Source organism: Oncorhynchus clarkii, chromosome 8 (genome assembly GCF_045791955.1).
Source record: "Oncorhynchus clarkii lewisi isolate Uvic-CL-2024 chromosome 8, UVic_Ocla_1.0, whole genome shotgun sequence".
Lineage (NCBI taxonomy): Eukaryota > Metazoa > Chordata > Actinopteri > Salmoniformes > Salmonidae > Oncorhynchus > Oncorhynchus clarkii.
The window spans coordinates 11819569-11840738 of NC_092154.1; positions in this window are offsets into that span (position 1 = coordinate 11819569).

A 21170-nucleotide genomic window follows, 5' to 3' on the forward strand; every position below is an offset into this window, starting at 1 on the left:
TGATTATTATCATCATTGTGTCAAGAGATATAGTACTAAAACACGTGAGTGTCTCTCTTGATCCTAGGTCCTGGCAGAGTTGTGCAGACTCAGGACAACTGAGCTTTGGAGGAATATGCAGATTTAAAAAGGAGTCCGTAATTTGCTTTCTAATGATCATGATCTTTTCCTCAAAGAAGTTCATGAATTTATCACTGCTGAAGTGAAAGCCATCCTCTCTTGGGGAATGCTGCTTTTTAGTTAGCTTTGCGACAGTATCAAAAATAAATTTCGGATTGTTCTTATTTTCCTCAATTAAGTTGGAAAAATAGGATGATCGAGCAACAGTGAGGGCTCTTCGACACTGCACAGTTCATCAGTGACCAAATGTCATGCATCATGCCAATACAGGCCAATCAAATCAAACTGTGCATTCAAACTGAACGATGATGGTTGGAAGATTTTCAAAAGGGCAAAAATAACTTCGTTTAGTTTGAGGTGTATGGTGAAAGAGAGTAAAGGTTTTTTATCAAAGGCATGTGTGTGAAAACCATGTGATCAGTTCTCCTTCAAGCACAAGAGAGGTAATGCAATGCTTTGCTTACTCAGAATGGCGGCAATGGTAGCCTACAAAAACTCTGCCTCGAGCTTGAGGAAACATTGTAGAGGTAAGATAACTAGCTAGCTATGAATGATCAAACATTTCGCTGTGGAAGGCTTTAGCAGCTAGTGTAGCTAGCTATCTAATAGTCCATTTGTCTAGCATGCTAACATCAGGAAGCTATTCTTGCAGATATGTTAGCTAGTTAGCTACATGGCTAACCACCACCTGATGATGATAACCAACAACATTGTTTTCTCCCCCATCTACACATTATACCCATAATGACAAAGTGAAAACATGTTTTACATTTTCTTTTACAAATTTATTGAAAATTAAATACAGAAATATCTCACTTACATAGGTATTCACACTTTTGAGTCAATACATGTTAGAATCGCATTTGGCAGTGATTACAGCTGTGAGTCTTTCTGGGTAAGTCTATCAGAGCTTTGCACACCTGGATTGTACAATTTTGGCACATTATTATTTGTAAAATTCTTTAAGTTCTGTCAAGTTGGTTGTTCATCATTGCTAGACAGCCAATTTCAAGTCTTGTCATAGATTTTCAAGATGATTGAAGTCGAAACTCTAACTAAGCCACTGAGAAACATTCAATGTTGTCTTGGTAAGAAGCTCCATTGTCCTGCTGAAAGTTGAATTTGTCTTCCAGTGTCTGTTGGAAAGCAGACTGAACCAGGTTTTCCTCTAGGATTTGTCCTGTGCTTAGCTCTATTCCGTTTCTTTTTATCCTAAACAATCATACTGAAAACATGATACAGCCACCACTTTGCTTGAAAAAATAAAGAGTAGTACTCAGTGACATGTTGTATTGGATTTTCCCCAAACATAACGCTTGTATTCAGAACATAAAGTTAATTTCTTAGATACATTTCTTTCAGTTTTCTTTTTTGCAATCAGGATGAATATTTTGGAATATTTTTTATTCTTTACAAGCTTCCTTCTTTTCAAATGAAATCAAATTTTATTTGTCACATACACATGGTTAGCAGATGTACTTTTCACTCTGTTATTGGGGTTAGTATTGTGAAGTAACTACAATGTTGTTGATCCATCCCCAGTTTTCTCCTATAACAGCAATTAAGCTATGTAACTGTTTTAAAGTCACCATTGTCCTCATGGTGAAATTCCTGAGTGGTTTCCTTCCTCTCAGGCAACGGAGTTAGGAAGGCTCTGTACTGGTGGTGCCCCGATCCCACAGCTGAATCAACTTTAGGAGACGGTCCTGGCGCTTGCTGGACTTTCTTGGGGGCCCTGAAGCCTTCTTCACAACAATTGAACCGCTCTCCTTGAAGTTCTGATGATCCGATAAATGGTTGATTTAGGTGCAATCTTACTGGCAGTGATATCCTTGCCTGTGAAGCCCTTTTTGTGCAAAGCAATGATGACTGCACGTGTTTCCTTGCAGGTAACCATGTTTGACAGAGGAAGAACAATGATTCCTAGCACCACCCTCCTTTTGAAGCTTCCAGTCTGTTATTCGAACTCAATCAGCATGACAGAGTGATCTCCACCCTTGTCCTCGTCAACACTCACACTTTTGTGGCAGGGCTGAAATGCAGTGGAAATGTTTTTTTGGGGATTCAGTTCATTTGTATGGCAAAGAGGGACGTTGCAATTAATTGCAATTCATCTGATCACTCTTCATAACATTCTGGAGTATATGCAAATTGCCATCTTACAAACTGAGGCAGCAGACTGTGTGAAAATTAATATTTGTGTCATTCTCAAAACTTTTGGCCACGACTGTAGATATAAAGAAAAGTCGGCAAAAAGTTGTCTGGATGCTAAAGTTGCTGGATAATCATCTTGGTTTGAAAGGTGTATAAGTGAGTTCATACATTTCCCATACTGCTCTCCCATGGCAATCAAACCCACAACTCAGGTGTTGCAAGTGCCATGCTCTACCAACTAATACACACGGAACAGAGCCCGGGACCCACCGGTGTGCCCTGTGATCCTCCAGTCATCCCCTTCCCCGACCCTGGAACCCTACCAGTATTCACCCAGCGGGATGTATAATAGGGCTCAATGGGCTGCGGCCTCATAAGGCCCCATCTATTGTTTTCACCTTAGTGTGGGATGGCAGCAGTATGTTGATACTGGGATGAATGCACTCACACTCACAATTCTGGTGGTGAACAGTGGTTGATACATGGTAAAGCAAACACACAAGCAAGATGTCAGACAGGCACGCTTGCACACACACACGCTACAGCCCCCACCCCACCCCACACAAACACACATACATAAACATGCAAAGGTCATCCGCACTCCATCATCATGGCAACAATTATTGAGTAATCAGCTCCCTAATTACAGACCAATAAACTGAAGCCTCATTGTGTCTGTTGCCGGGTAGAATTCCCCCTTCTCTGTAGTTTGATTCACAACACATAATTTTAGGCTTGACCCCCTCACCCCTACACCCCTGCCCTCCCCCTAATACCTTCCTGTCTCCCTTATTAGGGCGTATGTGTCGCGCTGAGTAGAGGTCAGGGATGAAAGGTTACGCTGTCACTCAGGCATGTGCGCAAAAATAGGCGCCCCTTGATTTTAACCAACGGAAAGACTTGGAGCTACCATCCGATATGCACGAAAGCCAGTTTGAAGCCGTTCACATTTTTTTTACTTACCTCTATCCATAACAATATGTTATAACATATCAGCATTGACTATGTATTTTACCTCTAAGTTAAATTAAAGGAATCTAAAACACAAAAGAGAATGTGAGTGAAGACAGTCATATTTACGTTCCAAGGTTTAGTAGTAGACGCATACAAAACTAAAGAACGTAGCCGGTAAAGTACTTTTTTAAATACTCACTAATAATAATAGTAATACATACGTGTGTGTGTGTGTGTGTGTGTGTGTGTGTGTGTGTGTGTGTGTGTGTGTGTGTGTGTGCGCGTGTGTGTCACCACTCATCCTCTCACAAACTCTTTCTTAATACTGGTTTACATTTAGCACTACTTTGGTTTCTCCCAAGGCAGGAAACATATTTGAAAATACTCCCATGTGCTGGGCTGATGTTAGGGAATACATTTTTTTGTTGTTGTAATATACACCGGATAAGTGCAGTGAAATGTGTTGTTTTACAGGGTCAGCTATAGAAGTATGGCGCCACTTGATCAAATGAAGGTTAACACTGTAACTGCTAGGCTACATGCCGCCGAATCTCAGATATGCAGAGCTAAGAACTCCCATGTGCTGGACTGATGTTAGGGAATCTCAGATATGCAGAGCTAAGAACTCATATGTTTCAAGAAACCAGGAAGTAGTTAAATCTGTCACTGCCTCTGTCTCTTCATCAAGGTACTGTGTATGTCACACCACCATGTACCAGTATGTCACCGGATAACATGTATCACAAGACCAATTGTGTGTTTGTTCATGGGGTAACGGTGTTCCTTTCATTAGTTTTCCTAAGAACGTTCCTCAGGTTGCAGGTCCTGGCGAGACATGATGTACTGTACATCTCGTCCTCCGTGTGTGTGTGTGTGTGTGTGTGTGTGTGTGTGTGTGTGTGTGTGTGTGTGTGTGTGTGCGTGTGTGCGTGCGTGCGTGCGTGTGTGTGTCATGAGAGTAGTGTCACCACACTGCAGGTGAGACGGTGTGATAGGAATGCGTGCTCTCATGCAGGTCCATTCAGCTCCTATAGACTGTGTTAGCCTGAATATGATGGATTTAACATAGTGGCGCTAACAAAATAGCCTTGATTTACAAAGCAGCGCTAGGTGCCGTAGCCGATACCTGTAACTGTGCCAGCAGTGACAGAATACACCGGAGACCCATAAAGTATCATTTACTACAGAATGACTGTATTTGTCTTTATTTTCCTTGGTAGGCACCTGTTGAAATGTGCTGGGGTAAAGAACGTTGTTTTTGGCCTCTCAAGTCCCTTAATCAATCACCTTATTCCTTTTTTTTGTTCAAGCTTGGTTGAAGCGCATTCTAAAGATCAGCCCAATATCAGTCAATATTATTATATTAGATATTACCCTAATATGAGACATAGAATCATGAGTGAGGTTGTGGTATTTTCCTACACCTAATTGGCATCTATTCAATCTAAACCTACAGGAAAGTGTGTGCCCTCAGGACTGGAGGTACAGTGAGTAGAGGTCAGGGATGAAAGGTTACGCTGTCACTCAGGCATGTGCGCAAAAATAGGCGCCCCTTGTTTTTAACCAATCAACCAATCGAAATACTTATTTCTCTCATTAAAATGCAAATCAATTTATAACATTTTTGACAAGCGTTTTTCTGTATTTTTGTTGTTGTTATTCTGTCTCTCACTGTTCAAATAAACCTACCATTAAAATTATAGACTGATCATTTCTTTGTCAGTGGGCAAACGTACAAAATCAGCAGGGGATCAAATACTTTTTTCCCTCACTGTAAGAAAAAGTAATTCCTTTACCCGAGGGCACCCTATATTAGTTCAAACAGCCAACCAGCCTGCTACTGACCCTTAGTAAACTTCTGAAAATACATTTTTGACCAGTTCCAATGCTGTTTCACAGTATACAAATTCACTTTTAGCAAGCTTATAGGGATGGGCACTCAACATGTATGTTCACTAACATGAACTTTACAAAAATAATTAAGCAGTTGCTTTCACCAACTTCATCCCGCAGCCAATGCCTACATTGTGGGATGCTCTATCGTCAACCAATCATTAGGTTGTTTTTGTTTGACCCACACAATCGTGACCAAAGACATGACTGAAACATGAACCAATTTGCTGCGATTTATGTGTGCAGTGGAAATATTCAAATACATGTATTATTTGACTCTCTCTCTCACTAAGTGATTGCAGTGGTGTAAAGTACCTAATTAAGTAAAAATACTTTGAAGTACTACTTAAGTAGATTTTTGGGGCATCTGTTCTTTACTTTACCATTTATATTTTTGGCAACTTCTACTTTTACTTCACTCCATTCCCAAAGAAAAGAATGTACTTTTTACTCATACATTTTCCCTGACACCCAAAAGTACTCATTACATTTCGAATGCTTAGCAGGACAAGAACATGGTCGAATTCACACACTTATCAAGAGAACATCGCTGGTCATCCCTACTGCCTCTGATCTGGTGGATTCACTAAACACAAATGCTTCGTTTGTAAATTAGTGTTCGACTGTGCCCCTGGCTATCCATGGTTTGCATAATATAAGGAATGTGAAATTATTTAAAACCAAATACTTTTAGATTTTACTCAAGTAGTATTTTCCTGGGTGACTCACTTTTACATGAGTAATTTTCTATTATGGTGTCTTTACTTTTACTCAAATATGACAATTGGCTACTTTTTCCACCACTGAGCAATGTACACACACATTTTATGATGATTTCAGTTTATGAGTATATGATATTTAGTCATGGTAAGTTCATCTCATTTTACAGACTGATCTTTTCGACTCGTTCATTCAAAAGAACAAATCTTTTGACTAATTTCGTTCATTTGAGTCAGTAATGCCCAGAGCACATAGGACCCCCTACCTTGTGAACGATGAACTGAAACTCAAAATAGTAATGATCCTACAAGCCTCTCGTTCAAATGTTATTCACCATAAGGGGCTTATTGGAGTTGTCATTTGTGACTGAGACTTGTAAAAGCAGGCTTTAAACAATGTACATTTATTGGTTGCTATGTGTAGGCATACAAATACGTTTAGTCATTGGTACATTTCAAATTAATTCTAGTTGGCCACAACCGAACTAGATTGTGAACGACTCTTGGCAGAATATGTTGCTTGACTGCCGTGAGGGTGATACACCCTGTGCATTTATACCTGCGTTGTCGGTTGCAAGTTCGTCTTGTCGTGCCAGGTCGTACCAGCGTGTTTCCCGTTTTTACTGTTCTTAAGTTTTTGTTTTCTAGTCTTCCCGGTTCTGACCTTTCTGCCTGTCCTGACCCTGAGCCTGCCTGCCGTCCGTCCTGTACCTGCCTGACTCTGACCTTTCTGCCTGTCCTGGCTCTGAGCCTGCCTGCCATCCTGTACCTGCCTGACTCTGACCTTTCTGCCTGTCCTGACCCTGAGCCTGCCTGCCGTCCTGTACCTGCCTGACTCTGACCTTTCTGCCTGTCCTGGCCCTGAGCCTGCCTGCCGTCCTGTACCTGCCTGACTCTGACCTTTCTGCCTGACCTGACCCTGAGCCTGCCTGCCGTCCTGTACCTGCCTGACTCTGACCTTTCTGCCTGTCCTGACCCTGAGCCTGCCTGCCGTCCTGTACCTGCCTGACTCTGACCTTTCTGCCTGTCCTGGCCCTGAGCCTGCCTGCCGTCCTGTACCTGCCTGACTCTGACCTTTCTGCCTGTACTGACCCTGAGCCTGCCTGCCGTCCTGTACCTGCCTGACTCTGACCTTTCTGCCTGTCCTGACCCTGAGCCTGCCTGCCGTCCTGTACCTGCCTAACTCTGACCTGGTTGTGTCAGAGTCAGGCAGGTACAGGACGGCAGGCAGGCTCAGGGTCAGGACAGCCTTTGTTCTTGCCCCCTTTGTTATAATAAATATTTGGAGACTCGTAAAAATCTGCCTCCTGTGTCTTCATCTGGGTCTTATCCTGAGCCGTGATAGTACAAACTGGCCATAACTGATCCAGCAGACTCGAACCAGCTCTGCAACGCTGTCTCCTACCAAGGAGCCGCCATTGGAAAACACGACAAGTTACTTCTAACCCTTATGGAAAGACTCCAGACCTTGGTGGGACACCATGACCACGCTTTCACTGCATTACTGGAGAAATTCCGCGGATGATCTACCTTCCGGGGGTTTCTCTCCCAGTGCTCCCTTCTCTTCGAGCTGCAGCCCTCTTCATTTTACTCGAAGATAACGTTCCTGATAACGCTGAGGTCCAGGAGGGCACTAGCCCGGGCTACGGTGATGTGGGAACAATAATCCACCGTTTGCCTCAGTCTGGAGGAGATTGTGGCAGAGGATAAAAATGTGTTTGATTCTCCGTTGTCCGGGAGAGATGCTGCTCAGAACTGCGTCAAGAATCCCATAGTGTGGCAGACTACGCGTTGGATTTTTGCACTATGGCCTCCGAGAGTCCCTGGATCCAGGAGTCTCTGTTCGACACGTTCCCTCTTGAATTATCAGAGGTGGTTAAAACTTTTTAGGGATAGGGGGCAGTATGACGTGCCCAAAGTAAATTGCCTGTTTCTCAGGCCCAGAAGCTAGGATATGCATATAATTGCTAATATTGGATAGAAAACACTCACAAGTTTCTAAAACTGTTAAAATAATGTATGTGAGTATAACAGAACTGAAATGGCAGGCAAAACCCAGAGGAGGTCACAGCTCTTTCAAATGCTTGTTTATGGGAGATTCAAAGGAATACATCCCAGATTGCAGTTCCTATGGCTTCCACTAGATGTCAACAGTCTTTAGAAAGGCTTTCGGGCTTGTTTTTTGAAAAATGACTTAGTAATTGTAATTTTTCAAGGTGGCTCTCATTTTGACTGTAGCCTTGTGGCTTGTGGGCGCGCACCTCGTCATTTATCCCCGGTATTGAACATACTACATTCTGTCTTATAGTTGATCATTTATTTACATATTAGGGTACCTGAGGATTGATTAGAAACATTGTTTGACTTCTTTGGACAAAGTTTATTGGTAACTTTTGGGATTCCTTTGTATGCACATTGAATGAGTGGAACGGGTGGATTACTGAATCAAACACGCCAAATAAACTGACCTTTTTGGGATACAAAGAAGGACTTTATCGAAAAAAATTACCATTTGTTGTGTAGCTGGGACCCTTGGGATTGTAAACAGAGGAAGATCTTCAAAGGTAAGTGATTTATGTTATCGCTATTTCTGACTTTTGTGACGCCTCTGCTGGTTAGAAAAATGTTTTTAATGCTTTTGTGTATGGGGTGCTGTCCTCAGATAATCGCATGGTATGCTTTCGCCGTAAAGCCTTTTTGAAATCTGACAATGCATTTGGATTAAAGACAAGCTCGCAGCCCGGGAGCTTCCCATGGACCTTGACTCTCTCATAGCCTTGACCTTGCGGATCGATTGGCGGTTGCAGGAATGTTGGACGGAGAGGAGGTCTGTTCCTGGTCACAGTTGCTCATCTATGGCTCCCACGTTGCCTCAGAGAAAACCTGGAAGATCCCGGTGTTGTCCAATGTCACCCGAGTTCCATTGGGAATCACAGAGGGCTGTTGCCTCGCCTCCTCCGGATCCCAAGCAACTGGGCAGAGCTAGATTGTCTCCTGCTGAATGCTTACGCAGACAGAGCACCAAGAGCTGTCTGTATTGTGGAACAACAGGACATTGCATATCTACCTGACCATTAAAAGACTAGGCTCACCAGTAGGTACGAGTACACTAGTGAGCCATATGGGGAGTATCCATTACTCATCAAATTTATTTATTTATATAGCCCTTCGTACATCAGCTGCTATCTCAAAGTGCTGTACAGAAACCCAGCCTAAAACCCCAAACAGCAAGCAATGCAGGTGTAGAAGCACTCATATACCTCTCCATGCCATCCTGTTGCGGGGTGACCAGTCCAAATCTCTCCGGGTGCTCATTGACTCTGGGGCCACAAGAGATTTATGGAGCTGGGAGTTGGAGCTGGGAATCCCCATGGATGTCAGAGTGCTGGATAGGCCCTCTATTGGCAGAGTCACCTACAATAAGGTTCCTATTAACCTGCGAGTGTCAGGTAATCACAGTGAGTCTATGCAGTTCCTGCTCATTTAAGGTCCTCATGTACCCGTAGTTTTGAGGTTTTCATGGCTCCAAAGGCACAATCCCCTGATCGGCTGGGCCACTGGTTCTATCCTGGGTTGGAGCCCGTTCTGCCACACGCATTGTCTGAAGTCGGTGCAATCTGCCAATGGACGTGGGCTTGGGAGAAGCCTCGGATCTCTCCGCCATTCCCAGGGAGTACCAGGACCTCTGGGAGGTTTTCAACAAGGCCCACGCTACATCTCTCCCTCCACATTGACCATACACCTGCACTATCGACCTTCTCCCAGGAACTACATCGCCTCAGGGGCGCCTTTATTCCCTGTCGGGTCCGGAGACCAAGAGGACTCTCTTGCTACAGGCAGTAGTCACTCATCTTCCTCCCCTGCCGGTGCAGGGTTCTTCTTTGTGGAGAAGAAGGACGAAACCCTGGACGAAACCCTGCGTCCATGTATTGACTATCAGGGCCTTAATGAAATCACCACTCTACCACTCATCTCCTCAGCTTTAAAGCCTCTCTAGGGGCGATGATCTTCTCGAAGTTGGACCCTCGGAACGTCTACCATCTGGTTCGGTTCATGTTTGTCTACCTCAACAACATCCTTGTTTTTTCCCATTCAGCTCAAGAGCATGTCCTCCATGTCCGACAGGTCGTTCAGCATTTCCTGGAGAGCCAGCTTTTGTTAAAGCAGAAAAATGTGAGTTCCATCACTCTACCATCTCCTTTCTAGAATACTTCACCACTGCTGGAAATATTAAGATGGATTCTGACCATTGAGAGCGGTGGTGGATTGGCCTCAACCCATATCCAGAGTGCAACTGCAAGGTATCCTGGGGTTTGATTTCTACCGTCATTTCATCCGGGGTTACAGCACCCTGGCTTCCCCGCTCTCAGCACTCACCTCTCCCAAGGTTCCTTTCACGTGGTCACCAGCAGCTGACCTGACGTTCTCCGACCTCAAGCGTCGATTCACTACAGCTCCCATCTTAATCCATCTGGACCCGTCTCGTAAGTTCGTGGTGGAGGTTGACGCCTCGGAAGTTGGATTGGGTGCCGTCCTGTACCAGCGTTCTGCCGAGGACCAGTCGGAGCGAGCCAATCAGGACATCGTCTCCTCCAACCCCACCATCTGGAGCCAGCAACTCGTGTGAGTGGAATATGCCCGCAACACCCTTCCCTGCTTGGACACTGGTCTCTTGCCATTCAAGTCTTCCTTGGAATATCAGCCCCCACTCTTCCCCGAGCAAGAGGAAGAAGTCAGCATACCCTCTGCCCAGATGTTTGTCCGCTGCTATCAACCATACCTGGAAGAGAGCCCGGTCTGCTCTTCACAAGACGACCTCCAGGTATCGGTGACAGGCGGACTGCCACCAGACCCCTGCTCCCCGCTATCGTTTCAGGCAAAGGGTTTGTATTTCCACTTGGGATCTGCCCCTCTGGACGGAGTCCAGCAAACTTCCCCCCCGCTTTATCGGACCTTCCCCCATCTCTAAAATCCTCAGCCCCACTGCTGTTCATCTTCTGTTGCTCCGCACCTTCCGTATACATCCCACTTTTCATGTGTCTAGGATTAAACCTCTGTCTCACAGCCCTTTGTCTCCTGTTTCCCCATCATCCCCTGTGTGTTTATGTCTGCGTTTTCTGTTTGTCTGTTGCCAGTTCGTCTTGTCTTGTCAGGTCTTACAAGCGTGTTTCCCGTATTTCCTGTTTTTAAGTTTTTGTTTTCTAGTCTGAGCTTTCTGCTTGCCCTGACCCTGAGCCTGCCTGTCGATCTGTACATGCCTGACTCTGACCTTTCTGCTTGCCCTGACCCTGAGCCTGCCTGTCGTTCTGTACATGCCTGACTCTGACCTTTCTGCTTGCCCTGACCCTAGCCTGCCTGCCGTTCTGTACATGCCTGACTCTGACCTTTCTGCTTGCCCTGACCCTGAGCCTGCCTGTCGTTCTGTACATGCCTGACTCTGACCTTTCTGCCTGGCCTGACCCTGAGCCTGCCTGCCATTCCGTACATGCCTGACTCTGACCTTTCTGCCTGGCCTGACCCTGAGCCTGCCTGCCGTTCTGTACATGCCTGACTCTGACCTTTCTGCCTGCCCTGACCCTGAGCCTGCCTGCCTGCCGTTCTGTACATGCCTGACTCTGAGCTTGTTTACAAACCACAGCCTGCCCTCGGCCTGCCTCCTTTGTTATCATAAATATTCAGAGAATCGTACTATCCGCCTCCTGTGTCTCCATCTGGGTCTCATCCTGAACCGTGATATGTTAAAAAATAATGAATCGTTCGCGAACTGCAAATCACTAGTGATATGGGGGTTAAACACAGTGCGAGTTTATTTCAACATTATAAAGAAAACCTTTTATAAGCAATGCAGGCCTGCGTTCAAATACATGTCTATTTGAGTATCTGGTATTTAAAATAGTTTTAATACCATTTGAGTATTTTCTAATTGTATATCAGAATATGTTCAAATACCTTTCCCACAGAACAGGCCGGCAACCAGGCGGCAAACAATGGCTGTGTGTTGAGTAAATTGTCGGGTTCATTTATATGAGTGTTATAATCCAACAACTAATCCGATTACGAATTGTGTGAAAACGTCTGTTCTGGCGGGCGATGAGGGATTGAGGAGCTCACTCACAGGACGGACTTTATGAATGATACCCGGAGAGTTTTTACTTCCAGGTTTCACACTCGGTTGAGCTTCGGAAGTCTGTCTGACAGGCAGATAAGGATCAGTATTTGGAAAACCTGCTTGGCAGAAAGTGCCCCCAGAGAAAGGTGAAGTGATAGGGATGGGATTCAAGGAAAACAACTGTGGGAAAATGCATGGAGATGGAGAGTGTGTGAAAAATGTGTGTTTGTGCGTGCGTGTGCAAGTGCCCTGTGTCTCTGTGTGTTTGTGTACTAATGTGCACGTTTGTGTGTGTGTTTATGGGGACATAGCCCCTGCTGAGTCCCCAAAATGTTCCGGTTTTCAGGGGAAATGGAAAGAGAGTGTGTGACACATCTTCCGTTTTTGGACATTATCAATGAATCGTTCAAAAACCTCAAATAACTTTTATATGCAATGCAGACCTGCGTTCAAATACATGTCTATTTGAGTGTCTGGTATTTAAAATACTTTTGTCTGTGCATTTGAGCGTAGAGTATGTTCAACTACTTTTTCAAATAAAATATATCTGAACACTTTCTTTGAACGTATGTAAAAGTCATTAAGATATTTGAAATAGTATTTGAACCCAGGTCTGAAGCAATGGCAACACCGCCATGTTGATCTGAGCCTTGTTGTTGGAAAACCACATTAGTGTACAACTTTTGGCTGTCGCAGATGCACCTTCACCGACTTCACTCCTCGACTTTCGTCTACAGTCGGTTGCTTTAGCCATACCACTCAAACATCCCCGATATCTACGGTGCCGGTTGTGGCAACGACATCTCGCTGAGTCTACCGTTTAAATTATAAAGTCAATCTCACTGTGAACCGCCAGATTCAGAACCTTGAAAACCCCATTAGAAAAAAAACTCCATACGATTTCTGCCACCCCCAAAAAACTTAAAGCTGAATATAATTCATACAGTTTTTATTTAATTTTAGTTTGTTTTGGTGTCAAAGATAATAGTTTCAGTTTTTCAAACAGGTTTGTTAATTATTGTATTTGAGTTTACTAAATTGTTATTTGATTATTAGTTTTCGCTCCTGTTTCAGTTTTCATTTACAGTAATAACTTTACTACAGGCCATGGTTTAATCACACATGAACTACTTCACAGTTATATGGTCAAGTGCCACAAAGAGGAACATAAGGTCATTATAATTGGCCCAAAACAGAGCAGCACGACAGGACCTTAAGTACGCAGAGGGCTAATATCAATACGATGCATGTCAATCTCTCCTGGCTCAAAGTAGACGAGAGATTGATTGCATCACTACTTGTCTTTTTGAGAGGTATTGCCATGTTGAAAGCACCGAACTATCTGTTCAGACAACTAGCACACCCCTCAGACACCCACACTTACCCCACAAGCCATGCCACAAAGGGTCTCTTCACAGTCCCTAAGGCTAGAACAGACTCTTGGAAATGCACAGTAGTACATAGAGCCATGACTACATGGAACTCTATTCCACAGCAAGTAACTCAAGGGAGCAGTAAAATCTGATTAAAAAAAAAACCTGGATAAAACGACACCCCACACAGCTCTACCCTTAGATCATTACATCATGTGACTGATCGCCCAATGCTTCAGAAGGGAGAGAGAACACAACAGGCAGGATGGGCCACTGCTTGCCAATGCCAGGGATGGTATGTGGGTGTGTGTGAGAAAAAAGAGAGAAGGAGAGGGATGGAGGCAGAGAGTGAGGGAAGAGAGTGAGTGAGTTAGAAATATTTTTTATTTCATGAGTTATTTAGAAAGTTCTCTCAGGTTGCAGGTCTTTCTTGTGAAGCTGTGAGACATACTATGTGTGTGTGCGCCTATGAGAGAGAGAGAGAGAGAGAGAGAGAGAGAGAGAGAGAGAGAGAGAGAGAGAGAGAGAGAGAGAGAGAGAGAAAGGAAGGAAGGAAGGATGAGATGAGGGTGGTTGACAAAGGGAAGATGAAGAGACTGGTTTAATACACAGGGAGAAAGGTAAAGAGACTGGTTAAATACACAGGGAGAAAGGTAAAGAGACTGGTTTAATACACAGGGAGAAAGGTAAAGAGACTGGTTTAATACACAGGGAGAAAGGTAAAGAGACTGGTTTAATACACAGGGAGAAAGGTAAAGAGACTGGTTTAATACACAGGGAGAAAGGTAAAGAGACTGGTTGGGACAGAAAGGGGAAGAGAGAGACTGGTTGAAAATAGAAATAGATAGAAACACGGGGGAGAAAGATAAACGACAGAATGGAAGAAGAGATAGACAAACTCTTTTTGCCTTGGTGTTGTGGAAGTAATGTACTAGAGAGAGAGGTGGAATTGAGATCGGGAGATATGGTAGAGAGATGGCAGAGAGACGGTAGAGAGACGGTAGAGAGGTGGTATTTCTCTTTAACCAGGCGTTAATGACACTGTGCACTTTACTGAGTTGATGTTAGCATCCCAAATTGCACCCTATTCCCTATATATTGCACTACCTTTGACTAGGGCCATAGGTTGCGTAAGGCCCATATGTGCAGATGAATGAGCCTGGCAGTCATTTGTTCTTAAGGCCGGCAGATTCTAGCAACCATTTCTCAACAGCTTTGTATCTGCAATATTTAAACAACTGAGTGAAGTGACAGAGGAGTGATTAATGTCATCCCCACACAATGAGCGAGGGAGGGACTGAGAGATGGAGAAAGAGAGGAGGGGGGAACGGTGAAGTTTGAGCAATTGTCTGTGTCTCTATATCACATAACTCCTTGTCATCTTGTTCTGCAGGTATTCTTTACACAGCTCACCTTTCCCACAGAACAGGCCTGCAACCTGGCGGCAAACAACGGCTGTGTGTTGAGGAAATTGTCGGTTTCATTTAGATATGAGAGCGTTATAATCCGACAACTAATCCGATTATGAATTGTGTGCAAACTTTTGTTCTAGCGGGTGATGATGGATTGAGGAGCTCACTCACAGGACGGACTTTATGAATGATACCCGGAGAGTTTTTACTTCCAGGTTTCACACTCGGTTGAGCTTCGGAAGTCTGTCTGACAGGCAGATAAGGATCAGTATTTGGAAAACCTGCTTGGCAGAAAGTGCCCCCAGAGAAAGGTGAAGTGATAGGGATGGGATTCAAGGAAAACAACTGTGGGAAAATGCATGGAGATGGAGAGTGTGTGTGAAAAATGTGTGTTTGTGCGTGCGTGTGCAAGCGCCCTGTGTCTCTGTGTGTGTATTTGTTTAATGTGCACATTTGTGTGTGTGTGTATTTGTTTAATGTGTGTGTGTATTTGTTTAATGTATGTGTGTGTGTATTTGTTTAGTGTGTGTGTGTGTGTGTGTGTGTGTGTGTGTGTGTGTGTGTGTGTGTGTGTGTGTGTGTGTGTGTGTGTGTGTGTGTGTGTGTGTGTGTGTGTGTTTGTGTGTGTGTGTGTGTGTGTGAGAGTGTTTATGGGGACATAGCCTCTCCCGAGTCCCCGGTTTTCAGGGGAAATAGAAAGAGAATCTGTGTGACGCATCTTCCGCTTTTGGACGTTAACAAGACGACACTCCATCTTAACTCCTCTATATTTACTGGGTTGTTATGAACAGTGCAGAACAGAACCCCACTGACAGTTTTCTTCTGGTCAAGACCAGTGTGTAGGGAATCTAGTTTCAGGTTAATGGGGACAGAATAATGTGGAGGCGGATCAGAGCCCCTAAGCAGTTTCTTGTGGGAGGGTTTGAGTGATTAACTGTTTTAAAGCCCCGGGGTATTTTACCTGTTCAGGGACTTCCTGTCATTTTCACACGTGTTGCCCTCTGTGCACATTGTCTGCCTACCGCCTACTCCAACACTTTGGAATACCGGCTATCTAAGGAGTCATGAATCATTCTAAAAAGAATGGAATAAAACTATGAAATGAAACTTGTATAATTGAATGACAAGTGTGATGACATGATCTTTCAATAATGACACAATGTGGTATACACATTCCCAAAAAAACAAAAATTTGACAATAACACAATTTTTCTAAGCAAACGTTTTAGAACACCTACTCATTCAAGTTTTTTTTTTATTTCTACTATTTTCTACATTGTAGTATAATAGTGAAGACATCAACACTGTGAAATAACACATATGGAATCATGTAGTAACCAAAAAAGTGTTAAACAAATCAAACATATTTTACATTTGAGATTCTTCAAATAGCCACCCTTTGCCTTGATGACAGCTTTGCACACTCTTGGCATTCTCTCAACCAGCTTCACCTGGAATGCTTTTCCAACCGTCTTGAAGGCGTTCCCACATATGCTGAGTGCTTGTTGACTGTTTTTCCTTAACTCTGCGGTCCGACTCATCCCAAACCATCTAAATTGGGTTAAGGTTGGGTGATTGTGGAGGCCAGGTCATCTGATGCAGCACTCCATCACTCTAATTCTTGGTCAAATAGCCACTCTGTGGGAGTGTTCTTGATAAGCTCACTCCAAGGGAGTGTTCTTGATAAGCTCACTCTGTGGGAGTGTTCTTGATATAAGCTCACTCTGTGGGAGTGTTCTTCATATAAGCTCACTCTGTGGGAGTGTTCTTCATATAAGCTCACTCTGTGGGAGTGTTCTTCATATAAGCTCACTCTGTGGGAGTGTTCTTCATATAAGCTCACTCTGTGGGAGTGTTCTTGATAAGCTCACTCTGTGGGAGTGTTCTTGATAAGCTCACTCTGTGGGAGTGTTCTTGATAAGCTCACTCTGTGGGAGTGTTCTTGATATATGCTCACTCTGTGGGAGTGTTCTTGATAAGCTCACTCTGTGGGAGTGTTCTTGATAAGCTCACTCTGTGGGAGTGTTCTTGATATAAGCTCACTCTGTGGGAGTGTTCTTGATAAGCTCACTCTGTGGGATTGTTCTTGATAAGCTCACTCTGTGGGAGTGTTCTTGATAAGCTCACTCTGTGGGAGTGTTCTTGATAAGCTCACTCTGTGGGAGTGTTCTTGATAAGCTCACTCTGTGGGAGTGTTCTTGATAAGCTCACTCTGTGGGAGTGTTCTTGATATAAGCTCACTCTGTGGGAATGTTCTTGTAACGATGTACACTGAACGTCGGGAAGCAAGGTCAAGGACTGAATACATTTAATTAATAAAAGAACAAAACAAGAAACACGAACAGCGCACCGACAGAACAGTAACAATGACGACTGGGGAAGAAACCAAAGGGAGTGACTTATAAAGGGCAGGTTATCAAGGAGGTGATGGAGTCCAGGTGAGTGTCTTTGTGCGCCTAACGCTGGTGACAGGTGTGTGCCCTAACGAGCAGCCTGGTCACCTAGAGGCCAGAGAGGAAGCACACGTGACAGTTCTCATGTAACATACATTCAACTCTAAACTGAAAGAGTTATTGAGTTATGTAGGACTGCATGAGGGGAATGGTTAATAATTACAGTTTTTCTCAATTGCTAAAACACAATTTCTGAAACCTTGCTCCATTTCCTGAAAACATTAAACACAAAACCTCATCTTCAAGCACTATTTACATAACCTCTGACTCCTCTTGCAAAATTAAGCATTCGCCTCAAAACAGTTTTTACCTGTGTTCAAAATCAAACATTGCTCTCAAATCATAAACTAAGTGATCAAAATGATATACACTCTCAAGCAGTCAGTAAACAATACCCCATAAAATAGAAAACACTTTGTTCAAAACATACAATTCTCAGGGAGAAGTATATTTTTAATCTAAAAAAATATTCATATTTTTCCGTCATTGTGTTTTGATGAACGAAAACATGTTCTATCATAGTAGCTCAAAATTGATCAGAAATTACTACTCTGCTTTGCTCTTTGCAATTTTGTTTTTTGTTCTTCCTCCTCCTTGACCCCTATTTTTACAGTACTGTACTCTGCATCTCACAAACTTGTCCTTTGTCTCTGTGATACTGTAATTCTTGTTCTTTGTTGATATGAACCTGCAACCAGTCAAAATCTATTGAACAGTCAGTACTGTTAATCAATGGAAAGCACAATGTTCAGGGCCATACAATTTGTCCATTGTACAGTATACAGCCTACAATGCACTGTACTACAGTATACAATACTACAAGGGGCAAAAGCAAAGGAGTAAACATGTGATCAATGTGCTTCTTCTTGTCTTTGGGCTGGGTCAGTCCAGAGCACTTCGTCGACATCACAAGCAATATTGTCCCTCCTGAGGCAATGGGGGAAGAAGCCTCTTGTGTGCCGTATCCAGCCCTGACATGATTCCTCACCTATATCACCACAGGCTAAATCCATGACTTGCAGCAGATTTACTCTGGTGTAGGGTTGTCTATCATACACTTTCCATCTCCAAGAGGAGAAAAACTCCTCAATCGGATTCAGGAAAGGCGAGTATGGAGGGAGGTACAAGTTCATAAACTGCCCATTGATGTTAAACCATTCCCTTACCTGAGCAGCTCGGTGGAAACTGACATTGTCCCACACTATCACATAGGTGGGAATGGGATTCTCATTTAGCTCTTGACCCTGCTGCTCTTGAACCTGCTGCTCAAATACAATATCTCTTATATTGGCAATAAATCTTAGAAGGTGCTGGGTGTTATATGGCCCGAGTGTAACATGGTGATGTAGAACACCATGGTTGCTGATAGCAGCACAGATTGTGACATTGCCACCTCGTTGACCAGGGACTTCAATAATGGCCCGCTGTCCAATCATGTTTCGGCATCTCCTTCTACTCTTTGTTAGATTGAAGCCTGCTTCATCGACAAAGATGAACTCATGGGGTCTGTCCAAGGAGTCAAATATTGTCTGTGTAGAAATACAATATACTGTAGAGTACAATTAGGCTTCTGATTCACATACATTGTATGTACTGAAGAGTAATGTCATTCACATGGTATGTGTTTGTACTGTAGACAATCTGGATTACAGTAAATGTTTCTGAATGTACACTTACTTGCACATACTGAGCTCGCAGTTCTTTCACCCTTGGTGAGTTGCGCTCAAAAGGTACTCTGTATACTTGTTTCATTCACATCCTGTTACGATGGAGGACACGGTCAATTGTGGAAATGCTCACACTGTCGATTCCCTGGAAGTGTGTGTTGTCTTGTATCACTCGTTCCTGGATTTCTCTGAGTCGTATTGCATTATCTTGAAGGACCATGCCAACTATAACGGCCTCGTGCTCCCGAGTGAATATACAGTGCCTTGCGAAAGTATTCGGCCCCCTGGAACTTCCGACCTTTTGCCACATTTCAGGCTTCAAACATAAAGATATAAATCTGTATTTTTTTGTGAAGAATCAACAACAAGTGGGACACAATCATGAAGTGGAACGACATTTATTGGATATTTCAAACTTTTTTAACAAATCAAAAACTGAAAAATTGGGCGTGCAAAATTATTCAGCCCCTTTACTTTCAGTGCAGCAAACTCTCTCCAGAAGTTCAGTGAGGATCTCTGAATGATCCAATGTTGACCTAAATGACTAATGATGATAAATACAATCCACCTGTGTGTAATCAAGTCTCCGTATAAATGCACCTGCACTGTGATAGTCTCAGAGGTCCGTTAAAAGCGCAGAGAGCATCATGAAGAACAAGGAACACACCAGGCAGGTCCGAGATACTGTTGTGAAGAAGTTTAACGCCGGATTTGGATACAAAAAGATTTCCCAAGCTTTAAACATCCCAAGGAGCACTGTGCAAGCGATAATATTGAAATGGAAGGAGTATCAGACCACTGCAAATCTACCAAGACCTGGCCGTCCCTCTATACTTTCAGCTCATACAAGGAGAAGACTGATCAGAGATGCAGCCAAGAGGCCCATGATCACTCTGGATGAACTGCAGAGATCTACAGCTGAGGTGGGAGACTCTGTCCATAGGACAACAATCAGTCAGTTTGATCAGTATATTGCACAAATCTGGCCTTTATGGAAGAGTGGCAAGAAGAAAGCCATTTCTTAAAGATATCCATAAAAAGTGTCGTTTAAAGTTTGCCACAAGCCACCTGGGAGACACACCAAACATGTGGAAGAAGGTGCTCTGGTCAGATGAAACCAAAATTGAACTTTTTGGCAACAATGCAAAACGTTATGTTTGGCGTAAAAGCAACACAGCTGAACACACCATCCCCACTGTCAAACATGGTGGTGGCAGCATCATGGTTTGGGCCTGCTTTTCTTCAGCAGGGACAGGGAAGATGGTTAAAATTGATGGGAAGATGGATGGAGCCAAATACAGGACCATTCTGGAAGAAAACCTGATGGAGTCTGCAAAAGACCTGAGACTGGGACGGAGATTTGTCTTCCAACAAGACAATGATCCAAAACATAAAGCAAAATCTACAATGGAATGGTTCAAAAATAAACATATCCAGGTGTTAGAATGGCCAAGTCAAAGTCCAGACCTGAATCCAATCGAGAATCTGTGGAAAGAACTGAAAACTCTTGTTCACAAATGCTCTCCATCCAACCTCACTGAGCTCGAGCTGTTTTGCAAGAAGGAATGGGAAAAAATGTCAGTCTCTCGATGTGCAAAACTGATAGAGACATACCCCATGCGACTTACAGCTGTAATCGCAGCAAAAGGTGGCGCTACAAAGTATTAACTTAAGGGGGCTGAATAATTTTGCACGCCCAATTTTTCAGTTTTTGAAATAGTTTTTGAAAGTTTGAAATATCCAATAAATGTCGTTCCACTTCATGATTGTGTCCCACTTGTTGTTGATTCTTCACAAAAAAATACAGTTTTATACCTTTATGTTTGAAGCCTGAAATGTGGCAAAAGGTCGCAAAGTTCAAGGGGGCCGAATACTTTCGCAAGGCACTGTAGCTGTCCTTCCACCTGCATGTGGCAGCCTTGCAATTCTACAAAAAGTAGTTGTGCAGTTACAAAACATATTCATGCAGTACAATACATACAGTGATTCACTTTACACATGTCTATTGAAACAGCTGCATATAGTGTAGTACAGTACATTTGCAATTACAAAAATACAGTAGTATCCTGTACCTGTTCTCTTCTCTGAATGTCCTTACTATGGTGGACACAGAAAATCGGCTCAAATTGGGTTGCACTCTAAGTCCTGCTTCCCTCATTGTCAGTCCATGGACAAGAACATGGTCTATAACGGTTGCTCGAATTTCATCAGCTATTTCCACTCTTTGTCTTCCTCTTCCTCTTTGGCCTCCTCTTCCTCTTTCTTGCCCTCCTCTTCCTTCTCGTCGCCCACCTCGCATACGTACTCGTCCTCGTC